We start from the raw sequence: 23487 nt of genomic DNA, 5'->3' as shown, positions 1-23487 counted from the left end.
TGTCTTTCTTACTTAGAACATTTCTATTAAAGATCACAAGCAATGGAAGCATCCGGTTTTTCAAGAAATATGTTCTTCTCTGTGAATCCTAACATTGTGTTCAGAGATCACAAACATTAATCACTAATGTGTGCAGATTATATAACTTTTTGGGTTGTTTTCATTAACATTCATTACCCAAGGGACCAACAGACAGGAAGAAATGTATTACACGCTAACTATTCAAAACCACATTAAATATTCCCTTCTGGATCTATTATAGCCTCTATTTAAAATACTTTGCTCATGAGCAACTCCTACCACTGAGGAGAATGTTCAACAGGGAAGTATCTACTCAGTTAAATTATCCAGGCTTCTTTCAAGATTGGGCTTCCTCCCTAATCCTCAACATCCTCTTATCACCCTTCATTCCTCTTCTGAGCCCACGGATGCTGCCAACAGAACATCTCAGCTCTCACCCCTGGGGAGTCCTGGGTTACCCCTCCAGGAGCCACAGCACTGCCAGTTCTCTCGAGACCTCCAGGTCTGCATTTCCACACACCCAGCACCTGCCAGGGGGACTCTGCAAACTTATTCACCTTCACCTTTGCCTTTGTGTTAACGTAAGGCCTGATGCCAAATTGTGTGCTCTAAAAATTATCTACACATTTTCTTCTATAAACTCTGAGCTTCCATATTTGCAATTTATTGCATTAGGGATGCAATTGTTAATGCTTTCGGGAAAAGGCAAAGACATCTTTCCTTCCAACATCCCTCACAAACACACGCGGCATCCGTTGCTGGCTGTCGACCCCAAATCCCATACCCATTCTATTCATCTTCCAGCTTAGAGAAAGAACAACGTCTCCCAGCCTCCCTTGAAAATGTGGTGATCAAGAAGTAGCAAATTCCCATGTCTGGGATGGGCACAAAGTACAAATGGTCTGCATAGTAGATGTCTAAGTATTTAAATATTATAAAATGAACTACCGAACTGCTAAATAAAAGAGTACCTTCATGACATCTGGAAGACCTGGGATACGTGGCCTCTTTCAAGTTCCAAACTAGGGCGAGAGTTGGTCTAGATGGCCTATTCACATGCTTTTTCTACCCTCAGCTACAGTCCACACAGCAAGGGGACTCAGTAAGTCCTTGCATGTAGACACTCCAGTCTTCATACCCAAGCTCCATCTATAGTTCTGTTCACCTGCCTCCCACATACAGTCTCCCTCAGTCAACCCCCAGGCCTGTGGTCATGCACACCAGTGGCGCACTCTACCCACAGGAAGATAGACCATAGAGAGGCCCATACAGACCTAGAAGTGGGCTCAAGTCCCTTTTGGCTAGAATTACAGGGCACTCAGAGCACTGTCTAGAAGGAGTGGGTGGGCTTTGGATGGGCATTTCTTTTGGCCTAGTGGATTAAAAAATCCTTAATGCAGAGGGCACATCCAGAGAAGGGTCAGTGTGGGCTTTTTAAAGCCTAGGCCTAAGACAACTTCTGGTATTTGGGGCTTCTCAGAAAGTTCTTTAAAGGGGTTTGACTGAGCTGCTGAGTTCCTTCTGACCTTTTTCTCTCTTCCTTCTTTATATGTGGAAACTCAAACTTGATGGCTGGAGCTATGGCAGCCATTTTCTCAGCATGAGAATAAAGGCCTTCCTTTAATACTACAAAGAACCATAGAATGAGCCAAGGTATCTGTTGACTATACCAGTTATAGACTGCCAACCTTTGGATTTCCTTTCTATGTGAAAAATAAGCCATGTCTCAGCTGTTACTTTTCAGTCTCTGTTAACTATAGACAAATGCACTGCCCCACTGACATAGATGTGCACAATTTAATAGTAGATATTATCTGCCTTCATTGCCTTAATGAATCTTGCTTTAGGTAGCATATCAGTACACAAAATATGCAGATGTTAGTAGGGCATAACAAACGTGTTTTGAAAAAAAAATGACTGGTAAATATGAGAGTGGAAGAGGACGCATCAACCACAGACAAAATGGAATGAGCAAAGGTCTGTATGCAGGCAACCATATTTAGAAAATGGGGAGTAAAATAACTCGATTTGTGTGGGGGAAGATTACTGAGATCTCAGTTAAGCTGGGTATGTTGGGACCCAAATGGAAAGGAGAAATGAGTTCAGGATGACCTAGCACTCCTACTCACCTGCAACCAGGTATTGGGTAAGAATTCAACTAAGTGATACGTTTTCAAAGACTTCCTACTCTGGGGGTAATTAGCTATATATGTGTATGTACACATACACTCATACACAGACTCTCTGTCATCCATGTTTACACACAATCACATAGTATGTAGTAAAATTCCAGCATTGCTCGTTGTAGAGCAGTTGTTTACTTGTCTGCTTACTCCCCTGTCAAGTCATGAAGATGAAGCCTGTCCCGCTGTCTTTGTACAGTCAATGCCTGGTCTGGAACTTGGCACATAGTGAGTATTCAATAAACCTTAGTAATAATTATTTACCTATTACTGGTGATAATAATTAGTAATAATTATCTGGGGAGTCAACGGGAAACTCTTAGTAGGAAATAATAATATCTTCAAATGGATTTTTTTATTAGATTCACCTGCTACTACTGAACTGGATATCTTGGAAGAAAGAAAACAAAGGGAGGCTATTCCAATAGTCCAGGTTTAAAAGAACTCCTGATTTTAGGAGAAGAGCACCAGGAAGAGAAAGTGAAGGGTAGAGATGCCTGGGCGGCTCAGTCAGTTAAACATCTGCCTTCGGCTCAGGTCATGATCCCAGGGTCCTGGGATCGAGGTCGGGTCAGTCTCCTTGCTCAGCAGGGAGCCTGTTTTTCCCTTTCCGTCTGCCTGCCACTCCCCCTGCTTGTGTCCTCTATCTCTCTTTGTCAAATAGATAAATAAAATCTTTAAAAAAAGAAAGAAAGAAAGTGAAGGGTAGATGCAATGACCACTGTGAACAATACCAAGAAGGCAGCAATCAGATTAAATGTGAGCTGCAAGGAATGAAAAGAATTTACAGATGACATGTAGGTTTGGAGACCACCAGGGACCATAAGAATGATAGTCCTAGAGAAAAAACATACATCATTTGTTTCAATGAGAAACAAATAACTGTTCAATCTTGCTGAGACTGAACAGTCAGTGGGACACTGAAGTGATTGTGGCTAACAGGAAATTGGAAGGGTGATAAAATTATAGAGTGCTTTCCAATTTTTAATATTGGTAATTGTTCCATCAATGCTCTCACTGTGCTTTTTTTTTTTTTTTAAAGATTTTTTTTGTTTTATTTATCTATGATAGGCACACAGTGAGAGAGAGAGAGAGGCAGAGACACAGGCAGAGGGAGAAGCAGGCTCCATACACCGGGAGCCCGACGTGGGACTCGATCCCGGGTCTCCAGGATCGCGCCCTGGGCCAAAGGCAGGCGCCAAACCGCTGCGCCACCCAGGGATCCCTCACTGTGCTTTTTTAAAAAAACTCATCAAAACTCAAAATGCTATCTCCTCTGTTTTACCGATGAGGAAACCAAAGCACATGGGGAGCAAGTCAGTTGCCCCAACAGAACTAGTAAGTTGCTGAGCTGGAAGGCAAACTCTGGCCACCTGGCTAAATCGCCATCCAAACCAATCAACTCTAAGCTGTGACTGGAGGGCTTCCTTGTTTTGTCTATTCTGGAAGACTGTGGAGAGGTTGAGAAGTAAGAAATTAGATAGATTTCTGTATTGCAGGAGTTCCCAAAGTTTCTAACATGCTAACGAGCATTATGGGCCTTCCCAGACTTCTTTTCTTTAGTGGGGGTTGAGGATGGATGCGGAAGGTAGATGAAGAGGGAGATAGGCTTCAGTAGGCTCCATGCCCAGCACAGAGCCTGACTTGGGGCTCGATCTCATGGCCCTGAGATTATGACCTGAGCTGAAATCAGGAGTCAGACACTTAACTGACTGAGGCATCCAGGTGCCCTACATTCCCAGACTTCTTGACCAAAGAATCCTCTATTTTTCTCCAACATCTCAAAGGACCGGCACTCTAAGAAACCCACTTTCGAAAGGGTTGCTTAACTCGGCACTTTATGAAAACAACAAAAGTTTTATTGAAGAACTCTGAACCCAGAAGATGAAATGAAATTAAAATACTTTCTACTCTAGAGTGGTAGTTCACAATCTTGATGAACCGCCTGGAAACTTTTTTTTTTTTTAAATATGGAAGACCAGGCAACACTTCCAGATATTCTGTTTCATTATACTGAGGTGGGACCTGGGCATCAAGAGCTTCCTGGGTGTTTCCCAAATGTAGCCAAGTTTAAGAAGATCTGCTCTTGAATAGTCTTAAGCATAAGTATATACATAAAACTACAAGTGACCCAGATTGGGGATTGGATATGAATTTCTAATTTCGTGTCATTAAGAAATTATCAGAATCTAATGGAGAATCACCATTGTTCTGACCAGGACTTGAATTTCTCTTCCTCTGCCTCATCCAGCTTCTTCTATGTGCTCCTTTCTGTTTCGTCATGCAGAGGTCCATTCTGGGATGCCATTTTCACCTGTCAGACTCCTTATTACATTGCATCCTCTGCTCCTTCAATTGCCCAATATTGACACAAGTACAGCTTTTTACAGATAGCATTAAAAAAGTTGGCTTCTTCCAAAACATATTCCAAAAGCCTGCCCTCAGTTATTTCTACTTCTGCTTGCATAGTGCCACAGCTCTGCCACATCTCTCTTTCTCTAACTGGAGCTCTCTCTCATAGGTATCACCAGTTGCCTCTGTGCTCTGTTCCTGTGTAATATGTTCTGCTAGCTACAGAAGATGTAAAATGGGGGTCTTATATTGTTTTTATTATTGGCAAGTGGCTTTCAGACTGAGTTTGGGGTTGAAATGTCTTCTTCATTTCAAGAAAAAAACATGGACCCTAGGACATAGCCTCCATGTGTCTTTTAGACATTCTTACCCTTAGCAGCTCAGCAGTTCACTCTTCCAATATCTTGCCACCATTCCCATGTGGGTGGCTACCATCTAGGGTGGTGACTCTCATCCTGCCTTAGCCTCATGTCGCGTGATCAGCACTGCAGAGAGTATAAGTTCCTCATCCCAGCGGTAGGAGAATCTGTCTACATGAGGAGATTCAGTACCATTAAAAGCTCAGTCATAACTTTAGCTCGGAATGATACCAGAGACACAAAGTGATGCCCACAGGAGCCTGACAGGCAGTCAGGTGTAAGGAAGACTCAGCAGGGAAGACTGAATAAAGTCAAGGAAAGTGAGGAGAGATAGGAAACCAACAAGAGGGAGAGAGGGGAGAAAAGAGGGAAGAAGAGGAGATGAGGGACAGACAAGAAGGGAGAGCAAAGCTGATGAGAGGAAGGGAGGGGTGAACCAGGACACTGTTATAAGACGTTAAGACATTATCCACCATTGCCTCAGGTGCCATTTAACTTCACTTGGACTAACCCTTCCCTAGACATCAAACAGATTCTACAAACAAACTAATCCCTGTTCTCTAAAAGATTATCATCAATGACAGCTTTACGAATGGTGGTGATACACAGTTAAGTGAAAGCAAGCAGCAATTGACTGGAATTTGTAAAACAGTCATCCAGTCACCCAATTATTTGGGAAAAAACAAAGCTCAAGTTTTAATTCTAATAATACAATATGTCATAGACTTATTAGCAATACTTTGAGGTTACCAGACCATGTATGGCCTGCTTTTTGAATTGGTCAAATGGAAAGATATCTCCAGTCTACAATGTCTTTTATGACTTGGATTAAACCTCTCCCATGGACTTAATTGCTGAGACTCTTTCATCAAGATTCTTGTAAATATTCCTTGTAATATTCCCACCTGTTCTGATGTCAGTAAGGCTCATCCATCACCCCTGCAGGGATATTGTCACAACCAGGGCCACTGGCTCATTCTGCATCATGGCAAACACTCTAACACAGCTGGAGATTTATGACCTACCTCTGATTCTATCGTCTCAGGCCAAGCTGATCCAAGCCTTTGACTCACTCACTGTACATCTTGATAGTGTAATTGTGTTTAAAAGTTTCTCTCCACCACCGGCAGAGTCGTAATTCCAAACAATGGAGGAGGGAACTATTTTCCATGATACCTGGAACAGGCTCATCCACAATGGATCCCCCATGCAACTGGGACTCCAAGCAAATGCGGAACAAATTTCAGGCAAAGATGGAACATGTGCACAAACACACACACACACACACGCACACAAATTCCCTCCGTCCCTCTCTTTCTCTCTCTCTCTCTGTTTCCTCTTATCTCACTTTGTCCGGTGTTTGAAATGAATCCTACTTTTCCTTACTTCTTCCACATAACTTGAATTCTCAGATGCCATGGATTCATAGTGTTCATTACTATTGCAGAATATACCAAGTCACTTATGTCACTAAGAATGTTGGTATTTCACTTAGGATTCATTTCTTAACAATATGTTCACATAATGAATGCAATCTTCCTGCAAGTGAAGCTTGGCCTCATCCAAAAATGGGACAAATTCTTATGCTTTCAATGAAAAGAGAAGGGCTGCTCTTCCAGCAAGACTGTGATACCACTTTTTAGTGGCTCCTATTTGTGTGTAGGGGAGGAATAAAATTCAGTTACGCCTTGGAAAAATAGATCCTGGCTCCACTTACATTCTGAGTTTGAACTCAGTTCAGTAGTCATTTCTTCACCAATGTAGCTGTGCAATACTTTACCTGCTGTATACGGAACCCACAGCCTTTGGGTCTGAGCAGGCAGCTTGGAGCATTGCCCATGGATGTAGCCCATACATTTTGTTTTGACGTAGCACCTCGAGGAACAGGTTCCATTGGAATGGATGTTCTGCTGGTTGTTGATTCGGTCTCAGTTCCCTCCAGTGACAACCTGTCTCAACACTGTCAATACCTCTTCAGTGTTGACAATAAGCAGACATGATGGCAGGCTGTTCTTGTCTGCTCAGTTAATGACTTCACTGATGACATGCAGGTGTGCACTGGTGTTGTACCTCGTCTTGAAGCTTTCGTGTTCTCCTGGGTAGTTGGAGGGCTGGCTCCATTAGCTTCTAGCCTTGTGAGAATACATAAAACTGTCCTGGGTGCTTGCCAGCTCAAGATGAGCAATGTATGGTCATAATGAATCCCTGACTCATAATTTGCAAGATAGCATTAAAGAAATATTAGGTCACTTCATCTAACAGACTGAAGTGCATCAAGACCATGCTTTCAGTTAGAAGCACTTGAGGAAGTTATTTCACATCTGACATATTACAACTGTAACGCTGTTCAGCCTTTAAAAACAAGAAATCCAAACGTGATTCCACACATTTAATAGCAAATTTGCTTCACTAATTTTGTGAACAGTTTTACTCATCCTTCTAGAATATGAGAAATAGTCAAGCTTAGTGTTTATGCATGTGGACTCTGCAACTAAGCAGTCCAGACCTGAGTCCCATCTTTGGGCAAGGTGCTTAGCCTCCCTGTGACTAGGTTTCCTCATAGGTAACATTGGAATAATTAATAGTACCTACCCTCTAGGGCTATCACTAAAATCAAACCATACCTGGCACATAGTAAGTGCTCAACAACAGGGGGCTGTTATTAATGAAACTGAAAGCCAAAAGGCAGTGAACTGATTTTTCTTAAGACAACAGAAAGATCTGAGACAGGCCTGGGAATCCAAAACAGGTCTTGAGATCACCTTTCCACAGCTGCATCCAACAGATAATATCCCCCTGGACAGGGCAGGCCATCAGTGGTGATTGAATGATTGATTCCTTCCCAGTCGTTTGCTTGTTTACTCTGCTGCTCACCACTTTTAAGGACACCTTTCCTCTGGAGTTGTTTGTTCTTTTTCCTAATTGTCATCTTGGGTTTCTAGGGCTCACACTGCGGCTGAAGCTCATGCAGACTGTGCATCTGTCAACGCAGAGGCTGACTTTGCTTCTGATGCACCCGTTAGCAGTTGTTCCAGGATGGAAGGTGATGAAGGGACACTGGCTCAGTTTCCTTAGTTGAGCCTACAGGACTATGCACATTTATGTAAGACGAGGCTTAACTTAAGCAATCATCAAATATGTGCCAGATACCTATTATGTACTGGTAGGTAAGATGGGGAAAGGTCAGAGGGATGACTCAAGAAAGCAAACAGACATTAATTCAGAGTCTTGGGTCGGCTGGGTGCATTGTCAGGCCCTACAAATGAAATTTTTTATTCAATTCTCATCCGATTTTACAGGTTAAAAAAAAACAACATCAAATCTCAGTGAGGCTGCAGTAGAATCAAATCTAAAATGGATGACCTCAGAAGTCACCAAGAACAGCTTCATGAATGGAAGTGATTGATACATAAGTGAAAGAAATAAGAGACATGAATATCACTTGGATCCATAAGAGCCAACAAGACCCATTTCTGGGTCTCAATGAGTGTCTTATCCCTTCTCCTTGCCTCAGTTAATCTTTTCATCTGTACCTTGGATCTCATCCTTTCTAGGACCATGAGATCCCATTTCTCCCAGTACCAGATCACCTCACCCTGCCTAATCAAATTCCAAAAGTTCTATTTTTTTCTGCATGTCATTGTATGCCGGTGCTGCTAGCCTACTCCAGCCCTGACTGAAACCACTCATTGTAATCCTGAAGTATGCACATGAAATCCAAAGGCAAGATGCATCAGGAGAGGCAACAGAATAGTGGTCAAGAATTCAAGCCATGGACTCAGACTTCCAGAGATAGCATCCTGGTTTTACCATTTACTAGCCCTGCCTCAGTCTCCCCATCTAGAAGAAGATGGGAGCAGTTGTCCTTACATCCTGAAGTCGTGGTAAGAATTAAATGAGTTACTAGAACACCTCCCTGGTGCCTGGAACATCTCCCACCACTGCAGACATGCTCAGTAAATGCTAACCATTCTAAGCACAGATAGAGTTTCTACTTTATGTTCCTGCCCTCATATTTAGCTTCCTTATTTAGGCCCTGCAACTAATATCAGAAATCTGATGTATGCTCTGCTTGAGCTTCTCAACTTCAACTCCCAACTGCATTTCCTGTCTCCACAGAGTCCCCATTCTAGCATCAGCCACAGATCTGGTGAGAGCTGTATTTTTTTTAATTAATAATTATTATTATTAGTTTTTGGATAGCCTCTGGCCCATAGCGCCGCTGCTGGCCAGGCCTCAACCCAAACAGCAAATCATACTTGAGGCCTTAGGTCCTAAATCTCTTTCCCCAGTGGCCTTACAACTAATGCTGTGCGATATAATCACAATGTCAGAAGTAAGGTTCACATTCCTCAGAGCCCAATCAGCACAGCTAGCCATTCTAATCTTCCAAATGTTCTTACCCAGCCCCCACCCCCATTTCTTCCTAGTCCATTGCCCTGAGAGATGAGGGAAAACCCATCAGACTGCCCAGCTTCTTCCTAATATTGCAGCTTTACACAGGAACAAATTGCTCAGAGTTCACAGTAAGTTCCTAACAGGAAAGAAGATTGTCGTATGGGGCTGGTCTGTTGTCCTAACTACTATAAAGAACACGTTACAGCCCATGTAACAAATCCTGTCCCACCCTATACACCAAACATTACCCTTTCCTCTGAAATTTTCTGTGAAGCAAGGTTTGGTACTTATTCTCAGCTCCTGGCTAGAAGGTAAGTGTGAGAAAGAAACTCATACCATCAACTTCTCTAGTCCACTTCCTGCTGGTGCCCTCAGAGCAAATGCTTCATCCTTTGTAGCACCTAATAGTGAAGAAGCAGCCTGAGGATCAGGCCTAGACTGATCTGGACTGGGACACCCAGTCCAGAAACAGCCATGGCCCAGTAGTATAAGAGAAACTGATTAACCTCACTTTGTATTGTCCCCCAGAGTACCCCACGCTCAGCTACCAAGAGTCATTATGCATCAGTGTGGAATTGGTAGTAGTGAGCATTTGTTTCTGTACCAAATCATCATAATAAACTAAGGCAACTTTGTAAACCAGGCCTTGAAGTCCCAATGACCAAAGGCTATCCAATCCAATTACTTAGCACAGTCCTAAGTAAATAAACATGGTCCTGGGTAGCTCCTGTGGTAGGAAATAAAAAACATCCAAATCAAACTACAACAAGGAGCTGTCTATCATTAATCATTGTTCATAGGTCCTCTACTGGCTCTCTATCCATGATGCCTCTGTTGTCTGGGAAATGCCATCCTATACTTCTTTTGGGGCTACCACCAACAGTATTTGCCAATAGGACTGTTTGCACACAGTATGGATCTCCACTTTCCCACCCAGAAAACCCAAACAAGTACTTTATTAATAAGGATGTGATTTAGATAAATACTTAGGAATCCTTTTTGGTGTCCCAAGTATGAGAGAGTCCAGACAAATGCCCAAACAATGCACACCTACTAGCAAGGATGCTTATTTTGTGAGCCAAAACTGAAGACTTCTGTTTGTCTATAGATGCCAACTCTTTCTCAGAACTCATTTGTTCCTCTCTCTACCGCTAAGGGAAGCAGCTATTCTTTAAAAAGAAGAATAAGACATTCTTTAATGTTGAGATTAATGTAACTTCAACTTGGATATCATTCAAGGCTTACTACATCTCTCTGTTTGAGTCTTCACTACTCACATCCACCCTATGGAGGTCAAGTCTTCACCAAAGTCTCTAGATCTAAACTGGACAGCACAGCAGAGAGTAATCTCATGGAGTGACACCAGCAAGAATGGAATAGGACCTCTGAAAATCAAATACCCACCCCCCATCATAAAAGCAACATGAACATTGGGAAAAAATGGTCAAAATTACCATCTTAGAACTCTGGAAATTAACCAAAGACTTGCAATAATCTGAGAGGCATTGATACAAAGAAAATACTAGTTCTTGCTAAGAATAACTAGCTTTGTAGCATTTTAAATGACCCAATTCCAATCCTTTTCTCTCAGCTCTGCAGTAGCCATAAAAAAAAAAAAAAAAACCTTGCAAATGTAGTAGTTTTGAAAACAGCAGTCTAACAACCACTGGAAGGAGAAGAACAGATTTGAAGCTCCCACAAAATACCTGCAAGCTCCACTTGCAGGGACTGCCTTTATTTGACCTCTCACAGCTTCATCAGTAAAAACAGGAGTTATCTGGCAATTGTTTAATAGCACACCTGCCTAAGGCAACACTAACAATTTGAGGAAAAAACAAAAAAATAAAACTGAGAAAAAAAATTAAGGGAAAGCTGGAAAATAATATATCCATAGGATGCTTTGTAAAGCTCTAATATATTTCTGGGAATCTAGTCTATATGGTTGTACATAAGACCAGAGCTGTGCACATGCCCAGAAAAGACTTGAGAAAGCCCTAAATTCTCAACTTTCGCTGACCCTAAAGCTCTGTGCAAGCAGGAAGTACAGGCTAAAGCAGTTATAAACTGTCTGCCCAAATATTAGAAGGCATGCTCCGACACCCACACAGAGTCTCTCAATAAAGCCTAGGAGACTTATTGGTTCCAGGCATTTAAGGAATCTCTGTACAAACATTAGCTGACTACTAATGTAATCAAGCAGACACTTTCGTGGTCACAGTGACAAATAATGCAGACTTACAGAATTCATTCAGGAAAACCACTAAACAAACAAAAGGCAACAACAACAAATCCTGCAGTGTGTTTAAATCTGATTTCCAGAGTTACCACATGGTTTAAAATGTTCAAATTTCAACAAAAAAAAATATGAGACATGTAAAGAAACAGGAAATATGGCTTATATGCAGGAACTCACATCCACATGAAGAAATAAAGACTTGTAAAGGTAAGTACATAGGTAAATATAAAAAATAGTATTAAGATATTTTTTGCTTGTAACTATTTTTCTTCTGATTTTTAGATTTTTTGTATTTCTCTTGTGATTTAAAGGCAACTGCATAAAGCAATAATGATGAATCTATGTTGATAAGCATGTACTATAAGAATGTAATTTGTAAGGCTATTATAACACAAAAGAATAGGAAGGGAACAGGACATGTATAGTATTAAAAATTAAGTAGATATTAATCCAACCTAAATTGTTATAAATTAAGATGTTAAGGGGTGCCTGGGTGGCTCAGTTGGTTAAGCATCTTCTTGTAGCTCAGTTCATGGTCCCAGGGTCCCAGGCCCCATACCAGGCTCCATTGTTCTGTGTAAACAGGAGCCTGCTTCTTCCTCTCCCTCTGCCTACCACTCCCCATACTTGTGTTCTCTCTGTGTGTGTCAAATAAATAAATAAAATCTTTTAAAAAATTAAGATGTTAGTTCTAATCTCCAGGGCAATCATAAAACATTTTAAGTTATAAAAAGAAAAGAACCAAGAGAATAAAAATGGCACACTAGAAAATATACATTTAACACAAAGGAAGCCAGTGGTAAAGTAGTAAGCAAACAATTTATAGTGTACATACAAAAAAGATAGCAAATGGCAGGCATAAATTATACTTTATCAGTAATTACACTAAATGTAAATGGATTAAACACTTCAATCGAAAGACAGAGACTGGCAGAAATGATTTTGAAATCATGACCCTGAGATTAAGACCTGAGCTAAAATCAAGAGTTGGATGTTCAACCAACTGAGCCACCCAGGCACCCCCAGAAATTATTGTTATTATTTTTTAATGATCCAGCTAAATGCTGTCTATAGGAGACAGAATTCAGATTCAAGGATACAAATAGGTTGAAATGTATGAAGCAAAAACTGACAGAATTGAAGGAGGAAATAGACATTTCAGCAATAATAATGATTTGAGACTTTAGTAACCTAGACAGGAGATCATTGAGGAAATACAAAACTTGAAAAACAATATAAATTGACTAAGAGACATCTATAGAACACTCAATGAGAGCAGAAAAAATGTTCTTCTCAAATGTACATGGAATATTACAACATATTCAGTCATAAAACAAGTCTCAACAAGTTTAAAAGATTGAAATCACACAAAGTACAATGTCAGACTACAATAGAATGAAATTAGGAATCAACAACAGAAGAAAACTTGGGAAATACAAAAGTATATGGAAATTAAACAACAAACTTTTAAATAATCAATGAATCAAAGAATTCATAAAAGAAATACAAATATACTTTGAGATAATGAAAACACAACATATCAAATTTAAGGCAGATATTTAGAGCAATGTTTGGAGGTAAATTTATCACTGTAAATGCCTATATAAAGAAGAAGAAAGATCTCAAATCAGTAACCTACACTTCTCCCTTAAGAAACTAGGAAAAGAACAGCAAACTAAAGTTAAACAAGGAAAAAGAAGAAAATAATAAAGAATAGAGAGGAAATAAATAAAATGAGAATAGAAAAACAAAAGAGAAAAAATACAAAACCATTTCTTGGTTATTCGAAAAGATCAAAAAAGCTGACAAGCTTTTTGCTAGACTGGCTGAGGAAAAAAGAGCACAGATCCAATTATTAACATCAGGAATGAAAGAAGAGACATTACTATCAACCTTACAAAAAAAAAAAGAATTTTAAGGTGATGATATGAACAAATATATGTCATCCACTGAGATAACCTAGAAAATATAGGCAATTCCTAGAAAAATACACATTAGTGAAACTGACTCAGGAGGTAAACATAAATAGATTTACAATAAGTAAAGAGATTGGATCAGTAATTGAAATTTTTCCCAAAAAGAAAAGCTCAGGAGCAGATGTCTTCACCAGTGGATTCTATCATAAACAGTTAAAGAAATAATTAAAACCAAGCTGATAGCCCAATCAACTTAACCAACCAACTCAATCAACCAACCCAACTCAAGCCTGTTACTCCTCTTCAAAAAAATAAGAGGAGAGAAAACTTGCTTACTTGTTCTATGAGGCCAAATGCATAGGGACAGAAAATATATTAGTGTTTGCCAGGAGCTGGGGAAAGGCAGGAATGGGATTGACTGCTAGTGAGTATGGAATTTCTTTTTCGGGTGCTGAAAATGTTCTAAAATTGAAGGGTCATTATGGATGCACAACTTTGTGAATATATTAAAAGCCATTTAATTAAACACTTTACAAGGGTGAATTTTATGATATGTGAATTATGCATCAATTTAAAAATTGAATTACTTGAAATTGAATAAAACTAAAAGTTTAGTTTTTCAATATCCACTATCATCACATTTTAAGTGCTTAATAACCATACAGTAACCAAGGTTACTGTATTAGTGCAGATACAGAGTATGTCTGTCATCTCAGAAATTTCTACTGGAAGGACCATATATGGAAATGGCCTCCTCGTGTGGTAGACTAATATTCCACTTAGCTTCCCCCTTACAAATGAAGGACTTACTCCCTGGATACTGGGAGCACTTCTGGCAGATAGCTCTCAAGTCTCAATCCCTATATATATTGCATCTGCTGAAGAGAGTCACTTAGCCCAAGCTTACACCTCATCTAAGGGTGGGCCACATCAACTGACAGATTGATGGGTGGTGGCATGTGAAAGCCTGACCCCTTATTCAAATGTGAGAAACTCTGAAAGGTCCTCCCATCCTCCCATAGGATTGGCTGGAGTCTACACTGAAATTGCATCACAACCTCCAACTTCTTCTAAATCCTGCTTCCTTACCTCTCCTTCTCTGGGTGTTGATCACAGAAGTATTCTCTATAAACTCCTACATGCTAACCTCTATCTCAATGTCTGATTCCTGGGAAAACCCAGGAAGATCCAGACCAATTCACACAATCATGCTCTTTTAAATAAATGGGTCCCCATTTAAAGGGGGCCAATGAAGATGACTCTGCTTATCTCCCAGATAAATATGTAATCAATGACCATATAAAGTGTCTGTGTCTGTTTCCTAGATGAGGCTTCATATATTTGAGCAGATTGGGACCAACTATAAAACCCTGACTGTGGGCCACTCTAGGAATGTAGACATTCTCACCTTGCCCAGAGTACTGGAAGTCCTGGAGTAGAAAGGCCTGAACTATCCAAGAAGTCCTGATATTGCTAGGGTTTCCAGGCTCATCAAGAACAATCATCTCCCACTTCTCAGCCACAACTGACCCAATAATCAATTTCCTCAGAAAAGGGAAGAAGTGTATCTGTTCTTGGTAATAGTTGTCTTTCCAACAGTTGGAAGCCATCCTTGCTCATAGCCCAATCAACTTAACCAACCAACTCAATTAACCAACTCAACTCAAGCCTGTTACTGAAACCAGAGCAACCATGTTCTGAATAGGTAACCGTGAAAGTCGAAAGTAACATGTCATGGGCTAAAATCACTGGAGAACTGGCTTGCTTTATAAGCTTATAAAGTGGCTGCTTTTTTACAGACCCGAAACCACCCTTTCAAATATCCAGTGATTTTTTTTTTCCCTCAGTACTCACATTTCAGCGCTTATTGTGGTTGGAACATATTCCTTTGAAATCTGTAGTGAAAGCTTTGTGATTGTTGGAGATGATACACATGACTCAATTGTTCCCCTCCCAGTGCTGATCCATTCATGAAAAAAGACAGTAAAAGACATTGGCCTTTCTGGAGAATCTGCACAGCTGCTCAGGAAATCTGCTCTCAGGACCCTCCCAGAAAGCCCTGAAGGAAAATCACAATGGGAGTGAGGTCATATGCTCAAGGCATTACCTTTGCTATTATTATGTATTATTGTTTGCTACTGTGTTGTTCCAACTAAAAGAAACAGCTTGTTCTCTAAAATGCAGTGTTTTCTTTGAGATGACCTGAGTCATCAAACTCCCACAGTCCTCTGGGAGTGGAGATAAGAGTTTGTGGTTGTTGGCTGCTGTTTATTTGAGGTACAGGGGAGGACATGGAGGGCAGGTGATTCTTCTAAAAAATTTGGTACTGGATGAACAATACCAAATGCTCCAGCTCTGTGTATGACACCTCTCCCTTTTATTCCTGCACACTTTCAGCAACAAACAAATCCTTAGCAATTCTGACTAAATTTCCAATCATTAAAATAGCATGTGAATGAAACAAAAGGAGCAGACACATTCTCATTACATGCACTTTTTGTCCAAGAGCAACAGAAAAGCATCTGTGTGTGTTCCATAGAAAAGAAAATACCTGGAAACTGTAGGGAAATTCTGGCGATTTCTTCAAATTCCCCAGACAAGGTTTCTCATATACAGAGATGACTGGGTGTGTTTCATCTCTTTGTCATCTGGCTGCAAGTGTAACTATTGAGATTTTGCACTACAAACCAGTTAGAATTGCCCTGGATTCAAAAGTGAGCTCTCAATTTGTGTGTTACAACATGCACTCTCTGTACCTAGGATAGTACCTGTCCTTATCAGGTCATAAATGGAAAGTCACCTAGTCATTGGTGGCTTGCTTACCATTAGGTGGGTGTGTTTGACATGGCTCACTGTTACCATATGGCAGTCTTCCATGATTACTCCCTTACTTCACTGGAAAATAATCTGGGAGGGGCAGGGAAAAAAATAACTGTGGATAAGGTTGCCTTTCTTAAAGAAATGGCCAGACCAACAGCCAGCACTTTTTATCACATATTGCTTCATTCAAATGAAGCATAGAAATGCTGAAGAAATTTTAGAATTTTCTAACACAAACGTCAGATAGAAGACTATGAATTTTTATGGTAGAAAGGAGTCTGTTATACATGATTACCAAAATCCTTTTTTCCTCAAAGGGAAAGATTCCATATGTTTATATTTTATATTTATTACAAAGACATTTGAAATTATATATAGATCTTATTTTAAGGAAAACAGTTTATGAGAAAGAAGTTTTCATACAAGATAAATTTGATGGATAAAAATTCACTTAACAAAATGGATTTTTGCATTTCAAATTTACCATGGGATTTCTTCTACTTAAAAAAGTACAGATAAAAAGTTTAATTAACAGAAACAGGAGATGTACTATAGCACAGTGGCGGAGATTACATGGATTTGAGTGCCATCCTTGGCTGTGTGACCTTGGGCAAGTTACTTAAACTTTCTGTTACTCAGTTTCCTTATCTTAAAATAGGGTTAATTAATAACAGTGCGTAATCCATAGAAATGCTAAAAAGATTAAATAAGTAAATATTTGTAAAGTCCTTAAAATAATGCCTGATACATAGGAAGTGCTATGTAAGTATTTGCTAAGTGAATAATAAAGTTTCCAATACCACACTTATTTCAGAAATTGAGGCAAATTTGTATAATATATCTGATTATCTGTATGTTAAGATGTTAATATTGGGATTTATTATATTTTTTTTAATTCTTAGGTCTGCCTTCATATTTGAGTTTTTAAAAAGACGTCAAGGACATCAAGGATAATAATCAGTCTTAGTCAAATTTTGGGATGATTTGACTGTACTATACCACTGGGATGATTTTTCTACTCTAATCATATTTAATAACAGGCATGCCCTTACAAATATTTATATTTAAGAATCGCAGGATATTTTTCCATAACCCAAAACATAATGCTGCTTGCTTTAATTATAACAGAATACTGGGTTCATTTATTTTATTTGCAGGCCCTGCCTCCTCTTCCTCATCAACTACTCTCCTCACCCTTTCCATGTTACTTGAAAAATAAAGGCCATTGGGAAGGGCAGAGAAAGGAAAGAAGTATGAAGTAAAGAAGAAAATCAAACCAAATGTTTTCAGTAAATCACTACTCATATTGAATTAAATATCAACATGACCAGAATAATAGAGTTTAGACATATATTTTATCTTGACAATGTATCTCTAGAGTTCATCATTTTAAGATTAAATCCTCTAGTGGTCCAGGGAGACTCCAGAGGAATCCAACTCTCACTCTAAACCCGGGAACTTGGAAGAATAAGGGACACCACAGGACTTGGAGGAAGCCCAAGAGTCAAGTCCACTCATTTGTTTGAGAGGCCCACCTTGTCTTTTCTCCTTGTGAGAAGACTATCTTGCTCAGATTTACTTTTCCTGGGGAGACAGAAGAAAAAGTACCTTTCTACCCTCGTGTGTTCACTTAGGAAAGGGTTAAGATTTGTTTTGCAAAAAACTAACCTAAATGTTTCCAAAGTGAACAAGTGAGCAAAATTTAGGAACTTATCTTGAAAAACAAATGAGAAGCAATTTAGTTTCTATACTATACTCAGCATGTAGAAATTATGATATAAAAATTCCCTTCTTAAACACAGGGTAGCTGGAATTGGACAAGGAAAGGTTCCATTTGTGTACTCATCTAAATAATAGTTTTCGTGTCCAGCTTCTATTTATCTTCATGTTATTTACTCAGCTAGTCTTTTCTCATACCTTCAGGCTTAGCAAGCAACACTTTTACCTCTCACGTGGTCATTTCTTGTTTTCATCCTGTTTGTTGTTTAGCCTTTTGTTTGTTTGAGCAATTGCTTTGTTGTTTTTTTCTTTTCTTTCTTTCTTTCTTTCTTTCTTTTTTTTTTTTTTTACCATATTTTTAAGCCAGTGTGTGTGGGGTTTTTTTTTTTTAACATACTATCCTAAACAAAGAAAGGTTATGGGAGAAAAATAAAATTAGAACAAAGAGATATATTAAGAACCAAAGAAGTTTTAGAAAAAGTTGACTTTTACAGAGAAAAGAGAAAAAAGCAGAAGAATCTATATATGTACAATTTCTGTTTTATAAAATTTATAGTTTCTGCACTATATTACTATATTAATTTCCTAGGGCCCACATAACAAAGTATTACAAACCAGGTGGCTTAAAATAACAAATTTATTCTCTCACAGTCCTGGAAACTAGAAGTCCAAAATCAAAGCATCATGTGGGCCATCCTCTCTCCGAGACTCTGGATAGAATCCTTTCTTGCCTCTTCCAGCTTCTGGTGATAGCCAGCCAACCTTGGTGCTCCTTGGCTTGAGTGGTCTCACTCCAACCTCTGCCTCTGTTATCACATGGCATCCTCCCTGTGTGCGGGTCTCCATACCTTCCTTTTTATAAGAACATCAGTCATATTAGATTAAGGGCCCATCCTAGTCCAGAATGATCAGATATATCTACAATGACACTATTTCCAAATAAATCACATTCCAATGTAGGGAGTTAGGAGGTCAATGAATCTTTTTGGTGGGACATAATTCAACTCATAACAATAGCTAATCGTAATAATAGCCAAGATTGTCTATGCTCTCTCTATGTAGCTCACTTAATCTTATAGTAACTATTTATTGTCCCTTATTTATAGATTGAGAAACTTACACTATGAGAGGTTAGGCTATGACTCAGGTTATAGAGCTAATAAATGGCAGAGTCGAAATTTCAATAAAGACTCTAGAATCTGACTCTTCACAATAACATTGTACCAAAAATTGTAATTAATCATCGGCTTTTCAGTACTGACTGGATTATAAGTACTTTAAAACTTAAAATGGACTCTAATACTGTTAACATAACAAGTTGAATTATAAGAATAGTAAATCAGGTGGGGGCATAGGGTAATCTCTATATGTAGATACCTGCTTTATTTGGGAAAGAGTAGATACCCACTAATCCTCAGGCTCTGGGATTTCAGATCTTACCATTTGAACAGACACTGTACCTATGATATAACCTGAAACAAAAGATCTTAAAGATCCTCAGATCACTTGAATGGTATATACGTCCTCTTGCATTAGAAAAATGCCGATCTACACATTGTACAAGCCAAGAGAAAGTATTTTATCAAAATATTTTATCAACCCATCCTCCTTGCCCTATTATATAGTACTTTATAGTATTCCAAGATTTCTAAAATATTGATTATTTATATACAAAGTCTCAAATCTTGTTTTATTTATCTACCACCTACACTTAGGATTTTTCTTATTCACTTGTTTTACGTAAGTATTTTATTTTGAACATTTCTGTACATTCTAAATCAATATTATATAAGGAAAAGTATAAATTGCATTTATTTTGGGACATAAAAATGCAATTCAAATATAAAATACAATTAGCATGTATTTGTTAAGCAATGTTGTCAAATTTTAAAGCAAAAAAAATGAGATAAAAGTTTAAAGGAAAGGTAGTCAGTTTTGAGATATATCTGTAAATTAAGTTCCTCAATAGAAAGAACTGGAAGAGTGTCAGATCAGTCAATAGGATACGGGTTTTTGACTCTGTCCTATGGCTTAAGAGTAAGATGAGTTCTACATCAACAATGCCATTCTTTTCTTATATTTGATGATAGCTGGCACTAAGAACCCCAAATCATGTGAGCATACAGTTGAAACCTTCTCTGGTAGACTGGATACTTAATATTAATTTCTAATCAGAACTGTTTAGGTGACTTCAACAAACTTTTATTTCAAGTAACTATATGAAGATACATTCAGAATATATTTTCCTGATGGTATCAAAAACCCACTAATGTCCACAAAATGATGGAAATGGGTTCATGAAGTATACAGGCAGTGGGTACTGGTTCAGCCACAGAACCACCCTGGGACACAAACCCTGCTGACTAGAAACCCTGTGGGTAAATCAGTGCCTTAGGGAGCGTGAGCCCTGAGAAGTATCTCCAGAAACCCATTAAGCCTTATCCTGCTTCCTCCATCCCCATCTTGCACACCCCTCTGACCATAGACCCTATTCTAGCAGCCCAAGCCACTTTCAACACATTCTCCAATATCAACTCACATGCCACCACTGTTAGTGTTGCCGGAAAGTGACTTTCTAATTAATGCCTTATTTTATTAGAGGAAATCTACTTTTCTAGATTATAATCGTATCATGCCTTGCTCCATTCAACTCAATATTTACTGAGCACCTAATATGCACCAGGCGTGGATCAAAAGAGTGGGTATACAAAAGAGTGAATAAGTTATATTTGATCCCACTTTCACTCTTTTTCCATCTTTACTTACAGTCAGGAAGGGAAAGCAAACATTGAACAAATAACCAAATTCTATAAAGGCAATGTATACCTTTATAGGGAGATATAGGATTCCAGGATAACATATAGCAACAGTCTAAGTTAATCTTGAGAAAGGGAAGATCTCCTTGGCCAAGTGGCCTCCAGGTGACACCTGAAGAATGAACAGGGATTTGCCTGGTAGGATGGAAAGAGCACCTCCCAAAGAAGAAAAGGGTGAGGATGACCAGATCATTAAGGACTGGAGTCACTAATCCTAGTAACCAACAAGTAAATATTATCAGCCCATTTTTTAAATGAAGAATAAAGAATTTATTATGTGGAATTAGTGAATGCATATAGAGCCATAAGCTAAAATTCTAGCTGTATATCTAAATCACTTAAATACAAAGGTTCCATTTTCTAGAAACTTCCTATCAAAAAGTGGTCATTGGAGCACCTGGGGGGCTCATTAGGTTGAATGTCTGGCTCTTGGTTTTGGCTCGGGTTGTGATCTCAGGGTCGTGGGATGGAGCCCTGAGTTGGGCTCCATGCTCAGCAGGAGTCTGCTTGACATTCTCTCCCCCTCCTTCTCCCTCTGCCCCTCCCTACCTCTCAAATAAATAAATACATGAATAAAATCTTTTAAAAATAAACACCGATAAATGATTTTAGGGTTTTTTTTTAATATTTCATTTATTTATTCATGAGAGACACAGAGAGAGGCAGAGACATAGGCAGAGGGAGAAGCAGGCTCCATGCTGGGTGCCCGATGTGGGACTCAATCCGGGAACTCCAGGACCATGGCTGAAGGCAGACATTCAACAGCTTTTAGTTTCAAAGAGAGCTTATAATTTTTAAAATGAAAAGGGCAAAAAAAACTGAGGTCTGTGTATCCAAGTGGAAAAGAAATTCTCTTTTATAATTTCAAAATACTCCAAATTGACATTGGAAAGAGTGAGGCAATTTGGCTTGAAATGTTTTGTAGGCTTTTATTGACCCTTGTAATGGACTGCAGGAAATTCTTCTTTTATGTGCTTAATGCATACAACAGGAGATCCCATTGAATCAGTCAAATTTGTACATTCCTGTAAACTTTTATGCAACACTTAAATCCTTGTAAGTCTGCTTCAAAGCAAAGAGAAATAGATAATGCTGGTAATTACTCCTTCATCTCAAATAGGAATTACTCCTACATGTGTTCTTGCCACTTGGTCTCAGAACCTCTTTTTCACTCATCTATCCCCTTTAAAGAAATTGCTAGCCCCATTTTACTGATGAAAGAAACAAGACTGCAAGGGATTCCACCAAGGTCAGGAAAGTGGATTTCACTTAATGGATTCAAGAGAGATGAGGATCTCAGGATCCCAACTTCATGATCTTTCCTCTGGAGTAGGGTTTTTCAATCTCAGCACTCCTGAACTCTTGGGTTTGAATTAGTCTTGGTCCTGGACATTGACAAATGTTCAGCAGGATCTCTGGCCTGCACCTGCCAGATGCCAATAGCAACCGCCCCCTTCCCCAATCAAAAATATCTCTAGGCATTGAAAAATGTCCCTCAGAGGACAAAATCATGCCCCATTTGAGAATCACTACACTTAATGATTCTGTTTGCACTGAAACCCTCTAAGAATGTCTCTCTCTACTGTTTCAGTTAGGCATATTTTTTAATGATCTCATTATTTATATTATAGATGCATATTTTATTAGTCCACTCTTCTTTCCACATAAAAATTAATGATTGCAAAATTAATATATCTCTTTGAAGAAATTTTGGAAAAAGGAATCCATAAGCACACCCCTTAGAGATAGCCACAGTTAACATTTTGATGCATGACTTCAAAGCTTATGCATATTAGCTTTTATATTTTTAAATAAAATTAATAATACTGAATAAACAACTTTATAAGTAGCATTTTCTAATCCCATTAAATATTTCCAAATTACTTTAAATACTGTGTAGCATCCCATTATATATATCACATACATAAATATATGACAACTCACTTAAACTTCTCAAAGTTTCATTATCATAAATAAGACTATTGTGAACCCATTTGTACTGAAATCTCTCAAAATATCCCTCATTGTTTTCTTAATATCAATTCCCAAAGTCAGTTACCTCATTAAAGGAAATAAGCTGGTTTGTTGTCATATTGTCAAATTGAATTACACTCCCAGCAGAGAGGATAAAAGCACTCCTTTCCCCAAAACTTTGCCAACATTAAGTTGTTTACACCTTTACCAAATTAGCATTTGAAATTTTTTTTAAAGATTTATTTATTTATTCATGAGAGACACAAACTGAGAGAGAAAGAGGCAGAGACAGAGGCAGAGGGAGAAGCAGGCTCCTCGCAGGGAGCCTGATGTGGGACTCGATCCCGGATCTTGGGATCACGACCTGAGCCAAAGAGAGGTGCCCAACTGCTGAGCCACCCAGGGGTCCCAGTATTTGAAATTTTTAATTGTGTAATTTAACTTGGGTATTGTAGATTATGAGTCAGCAGGTTTTGTAATACATTTATTAGTCATTTTGTAAATGGTACATGTTCTTTGTCATCTTTTTCTATTGAATTATTCATTTTTTTCCTTTAAGATTTGTAAAGATTCTCCAGGATTTAAAAAATTTCCTTGATTATCAAATACAATACAAAATTTTTCTTCAAAATGTGTCATTTAAAAAATTTTAAAATATCTTTTGATTTTAATTCTGTACATCAGATTCAAAAA

Source organism: Nyctereutes procyonoides, unplaced genomic scaffold (assembly GCF_905146905.1).
Source record: "Nyctereutes procyonoides isolate TBG_1078 unplaced genomic scaffold, NYPRO_anot_genome, whole genome shotgun sequence".
NCBI lineage: Eukaryota > Metazoa > Chordata > Mammalia > Carnivora > Canidae > Nyctereutes > Nyctereutes procyonoides.
This window is presented reverse-complemented; position numbering follows the sequence as displayed.